A 6,274-nucleotide genomic window follows, 5' to 3' on the forward strand; every position below is an offset into this window, starting at 1 on the left:
TTGTTTGTTTGTTTGTTTGTTTGTTTGTTTGTTTGTTTGTTTGTTTGTTTCTTGTACAATTCATGTGAAACAACCCCTTCCTTCATAAAGTTCACTCACGAAACCTTTAATGCAAATATTTTTAAACCGTGAAGAAGATGACGACGAAGCAAAAGAAGAAGAATAATTATAAAAATGAAAAAAAACACAAAGAAAAAGAAAAAGAAAAGAAGACTTGGAAGAACTATAAATGTCTCCCTTCCTCTTAATTTAAAGTTCCCCAGTCCATTAATTTTGCCAATTAAAGAAAAGTAGCCTCAATGACCTTTCGCTGTTCCTTCTTTAGATGGTCTCTATAAGTAGTCGACTTTAATAATCTACTTTAATAGTCTACTTTAATAGTTTATTTTAATAGTCTACTTTAATAGTCTACTTTCATAGCCTACTCTACTGGCCTACTTTTAATAGTCTAATTTACTGGTTTATTTCTATAAGCTACTTTATTTATATACTTTTAATAATTTTTACTCTAATGAATCTACTTTTTATGCACTTACATGGATTCTTCCCCTGAAATATGGCGCCATAAACTAAAGAAGGTAAGGTGGTCTTCCCTCAACTAAGACGGATAATCCAAGTTTGAATGTAATTTATCTTGTTAAATGGAATGTAGTAATTTGGGGTTGTAGAGAAGAGGAGTATTACGTCTTCTTCCCTCTTACCTCTCCTCTCCTCTTCCATTCCATCCCTTTCCCCTCTGCTTCCCTCTCTTTCATTCATCTTATCTCTCTCTCATCTCCCAAACTGAGGGATTATATATATATGTGTGTGTGTGTGTGTGTGTGTGTGTGTGTGTGTGTGTGTGTGTGTGTGTGTGTGTGTGTGTGTGTGTGTGTGTGTGTGTGTGTGTGTGTGTGTGTGTGTGTGTGTGTGTGTGTGTGTGTGTGTGTGTGTGTGTGTGTGTGTGTGTGTGTGTGTGTGTGTGTGTGTGTGTGTGTGTGTGTGTGTGTGTGTGTGTGTGTGTGTGTGTGTATGTGTGTGTGTACTAAGTTTATCCCTGTGTGTCTGTGTATGTTTGTATGTATGTCTGCATTTTTATCTGTCTAAGTGAGGGAGTGAGTGAGGACCGGACTGCAGCTCAGGGTGGCCCGTTGGGAGATAAGAGACGGTCTCCCTCACCCGTCTCAGACCACACTAGTCCAGCATTAAATTTCCGGCGAATCCTTGCACTGAGCCACCGGTCATGACTCTCCTAGATAAACTCGTCTTCCACCTACACTGTCAGCCTCCACCTACACTGTTACCCTCCACATATACTGTCAACCACCATCTACACTATCAGTTTTCATCTACTCTGTCAACCTCCACTTACACTGACACGAGCTTCCACCAAGACAAAAAATCATACGTTATTATATTCCGCGTCCATCATCAGGTACATAAAGATCTCACAAAATTTTCACACACACACACACACAGACACACACACACACACACACACACACACACATTACACCAAGTGGCACGCAGCAGCCAACCCCCATATCACCAAATACACACTTAGAGGCAGGAGAGCTTGTCATTCTTCAGGAGGCGCCCGTGACCTGACCGACCAGCCTCCCCTACTCTGAATTTTGGGCTTGGCAGTGTGACCTCGACCCTGCATAATTCATCCAGGTGATGTATATACCCAAGCTCTCGTGTACCTGTAGAATTGGGTCGTGAGTCTTACCTGAGGGGGAGGAATTGGGGGTGTGGTGGTGAGCGGGATGTTGGTGGTGTAGGGTGTTGGGGTTGTCGGGGTGATATGGGGTGTTGATGTTATCGTAGGGGGAGGCAGGAGGAGAGTATAGAAATTATAGATAAATAATACATAGATAGCGTGTGTGTGTGTGTGTGTGTGTGTGTGTGTGTGTGTGTGTGTGTGTGTGTGTGTGTGTGTGTGTGAAAAACGTAATATAAAAAAAAGACGACACCACAAACTACCACACAAAAACCTTATCTGAAACATATCCACTTTTTTGTTGTTGAATGGACGACAGTAAAATTATCGGTTCCTTTTAAATCCTGGCCAATCACGAGGAAACTTCACTACGTCCACTAACACAAGATTAATAATATGTTGTATTCTGATGACGTTTCAGGGTCACAGTTCACGTACAATAGGTTGTGGGAGACACATATTACTTTTCTTCACGGATTATTAACGTTTATTGCTTGTATCATCACTGCTATATTCTCCTTCCGTTTATTATTATTATTATTATTATTATTATTATTGTTATTATTATTTTTTTTATTATTAATATTATTATTATTATTATTATAGTAGTTGTTGTTGTTGTTGTTGTAGATAATTTCTTACGACCATTCACATACTCTTTCTCTTTCTATCTCACTTACTTGGTGTGTCTCCCTGTCCCTTTCTCACTCCCTTTATCTCTTTCCCTCTTTTTTTTCTGAGTGTCTTTTTCTTTCTTTCGTTCTCTTTCTCTTTCCCTAGATACCTCTATACCCTACTTTCTCTCAATCCCTTCCCCCTCCGTTTATCTCTCTCTCTCTCTCTCTCTCTCTCTCTCTCTCTCTCTCTCTCTCTCTCTCTCTCTCTCTCTCTCTCTCTCTCTACTCTCTCACAAATCTCTCCATCTCCCTCCACCTCCTTCCCCCCCCCTCTACTTTTATTGCCTAGACTGACCCAGTCGCCCAGGGTCTCCTTTGATGTAGTAGAGGCTTTTAGCGTCACCAGGCCTCAGAGTGTACAGCCCTGACCTGAGTGTTTGAGTAAGTTGCTTCTTCTCACCTCGCCATTTATGTTTCATTTCTGTTAAGGAGATAAACGAGAGATAAATATTTTTATTTTTGTTATTATTATTATTATTATTATTATTATTATTATTATTATTATTATTATTATTGTTATTATTATTATTATTATTATTATTATTATTATTATTATTATTATTATTATTATTATTATTATTATTATTATTATTATTATTATTATTATTATTATTGGGATTGTTTTTATTATTATATTAACATTGTTATTATGATTATTGTATATCTTTAGTATCAATTACATTTTCATCATTATAACAATTACTACTTTCACTACTACTACCACACTACTAAGATTACCTACATCTCCTATAACTTACGTTTTATGAGAGTATTAGCAGAGAAATACCCTCTCTTCTCTCCTCTGCGCTTACCTGGAAAGAGAGAAAGAGAGAATAGATAAATAAGAGCATTAGTAAGGGATAATTCTTTCTACTGTGTGTGCAAGAGATATGACCTGAGGAAGTGTGGGTAATTAAAAAGGTGTTAGTTAAACTCTTATACGATTCTCCACTTCTTTATGGTGTATATGTTTCCTGGTCCTTCATATATACATACATACATACATACATACATACATACATACATACATACATACATACATACATACATACATACATACATACATACATACATACATACATACATACATACATACATACATACATACATACATACATACATACATACATACATACATAAAAGGACTGATAGGGAGTTATATCCTCGACTCCAAGTAATTTATCATGAAGTTTATTCTGAATTCCGGGAAGAAGAAAAAAAAGAGGATAATTTCAGGTGAAGGAAACACACGAAGGTCGAAGTCCTTGGTCGATCTTATTAAATTGAGGGGCAGAAAGAATGTTGTTTTTTCTTTTCTTTTTTTATTATTATTATTTCTATCTATGTTTTCTCTCTCTTTTTTTTCTGTCTAACTGCATTACTGCATTTTATCTTCTTATCGTTGCTACTTTTTATGTTGGTCTCTCTCTCTCTCTCTCTCTCTCTCTCTCTCTCTCTCTCTCTCTCTCTCTCTCTCTCTCTCTCTCTCTCTCTCTCTCTCTCTCTCTCTCTCTCTCTCTCTCTCTCTCTCTCTCCTCCACCACCATCTTCACGAATGCTCACAAAACCTTACGAATTTAGACCTAAAAAGAGAAAGAATATATCAGAGCAGCTAACTCGGTTCTTTGCTCGGCGCCCTAAAGTCGGATCTCGAGGAGGGAAAAAAAGATCCTGTTGGTGAAGGTCCTACGATTCCTGTGGGTAAAGAGGAGAGTGGGGGGTAGGGGGAGTGGCAGGAGGATAAGAGTCCTTGGGGGGGGGTCTAGTGAGGGAGGAAGGAGTGAAAGGGGTTAAATTTTGCAGGGTAAGCCTGGAGAGGGTGGTTTTGTTAGAGTTTTGTGAGGGAGAGGTTGAATCCTAGAGAAGGGGTGTGAATGGATTCTGGCCTAAGGAAGGTGCTGATTCCTGGTCTAAAGGGGGGGATGCGTTCACTGCAGAAAATAGTAGGGAGAGTCTCCAGGGAGGAAGGACTAGAGTGTAATGATATAATGATAGGGAGATGAAGTTAGGCCTAAGGAGAATGAGATGAGAAAGGAATGAATGGGGAAGACGGTTGCAGGGATGGGGATAAGGGGGAAGGGGGTTGTGGATGTGGGGTGGAGGGAAGAAATGGGTTGTGGGGTGGAGTGGAGTGGAGGGGAAGGCGAGTTGTGGAGTTGGGGAGAAGCAAGGGGAAGGGAGTTGAAGCATGAAGAGGGGGACTTGGAGGGGAAAAAAGGGGGGTTCCTTCTGCCTCGTCTCCGTCAGTCCTGTTGTGTTTCAGTCAGTCTTGTCAATTTGTGAGAGAACGTGTGGAGTGTGAGAACATATAATTAGATACTCATAAAGTTACGGTATATACAGATGCTCTTAAGGTTATATAGATCATGTTTTTCATCCTCGGTTTAAGCATTCATTTCCCTTACAACATCCGGGCACTTAAGGCCAACGTAAAAGAAAAAAGCCAGAAAGTTTCAAGTGAGTAAGAAAGGGAAGAAACATACGGTACGGTAGGAACAAGTTGGAGGGTCAGTGATGCGAGTGAGGAGAGTAAAGACGAGTTATGACGCTGTAAACTAGAGAAAAATTAAGAAAAAAAAGGTGTGGAAGAAGGCACGTGTTGTATGTGAGGGAGATGAGGAAAATTAGGAAACGTGGGAGGAGAAGAGGAGACAGAGGGGCGAGAAGATCCACTCAGAGTTTGGTGTGAGAAAGAGGAAGAAGGGGAGGAGGAGGAAGGAAAGAGTGTGAATGAGATAACGTGTAGAGTGTGAGGACTCGCCAGGCGATAAGAGTGAGGCAGGAGGTTGGAGAGTTGTGTGTGGGAAGGGGTGGGGGGGGGTGCAGTAGAGGTTCATCAGGTCCAACAGTGTGGTGGGCGGCAGGATTTATTGTGAGCCTGGGGGTCTGTTCCATATTTTTCCCACGCGAGAATAGTGGTGAAGGGCAGACGGGGAAAAAAAAAAGTTTGGAACAGGATAATGTGATGTATGGTGAACCTGGCCGCGTGGAAGACACTTGCGATAAGGGAAGACAATATTTTATCCTTCCACAGATTCTTTTCGTCTCTTCTTTTCACGTGTGTGTGGTGTGTGTGTGTGTGTGTGTGTGTGTGTGTGTGTGTGTGTGTGTGTGTGTGTGTGTGTGTGTGTGTGTGTGTGTGTGTGTGTGTGGTGTGTGTGTGTGTGTGTGTGTGTGTGTGTGTGTGTGTGTGTGTGTGTGTGTGTGTGTGTGTGTGTGTGTGTGTGTGTGTGTGTGTGTGTGTGTGTGTGTGTGTGTGTGTGTGTGTGTGTGTGTGTGTGTGGTGTGTGTGTGTGTGTGTGTGTGTGTGTGTGTGTGTGTGTGTGTGTGGTGTGTGTGTGTGTGTGTGTGGTGTGTGTGTGTGTGTGTGGTGTGTGTGTGTGTGTGTGTGTGTGTGTGTGTGCGTGTGTGTGGTGTGTGTGTGTGTGTGTGTGTGTGGGTACATGGATTATCGAAATGATTTAGAACGGTAATAAGTAATGATGATATGAAGGCTATCATACACATAAATATACTATTAATGTTTCCTGTACACATATAGACACACTATTAACGTCTCGTGCACACACATATGTACATTGTTAATGTCTCCTGTCCATATATATACACATTATTAACGTCACATATGCACACATAGACATATTATTAACCCTTTGGCTATTGGAGGTTTTCTTAAGTTGATTAGAATCGTCTGGCGGTAGTCTAGAATAAAATTATAAAGTACTGCAATAGGCACGAAAGGGCTGTCACCTATAATCATAAAGGTTAACAAGAAATATAAGCATGTTAACAAAACTCTTAAAATATCACCGTAAATAAATCACAGTATACTTTCTTTTAAATAAAATTTTTATTAAAAATTCTTAGTTTTATAAAACTTTCTCTTGTTTTTCTT

At 40.1% G+C, this 6,274-nt stretch overlaps 1 protein-coding gene across 1 annotated transcript in view; it reads right to left on the reverse strand.

The window, feature by feature from the left end:
* Positions 1-3,186, reverse strand: part of LOC121874396 (neural cell adhesion molecule 1-like) — a 161,235-nt gene extending 158,049 nt beyond the window's left edge. The window contains exon 1 of the mRNA XM_042378525.1: positions 3,138-3,186. The gene's annotated coding sequence lies outside the window, so the exon portion shown is untranslated. The remainder of the gene's footprint in view (positions 1-3,137) is intronic.
* Positions 3,187-6,274: the final 3,088 nt, after the last annotated feature.

Source organism: Homarus americanus, unplaced genomic scaffold, assembly GCF_018991925.1.
Source record: "Homarus americanus isolate GMGI-L3 unplaced genomic scaffold, GMGI_Hamer_2.0 scaffold45595, whole genome shotgun sequence".
NCBI classification, from domain to species: domain Eukaryota; kingdom Metazoa; phylum Arthropoda; class Malacostraca; order Decapoda; family Nephropidae; genus Homarus; species Homarus americanus.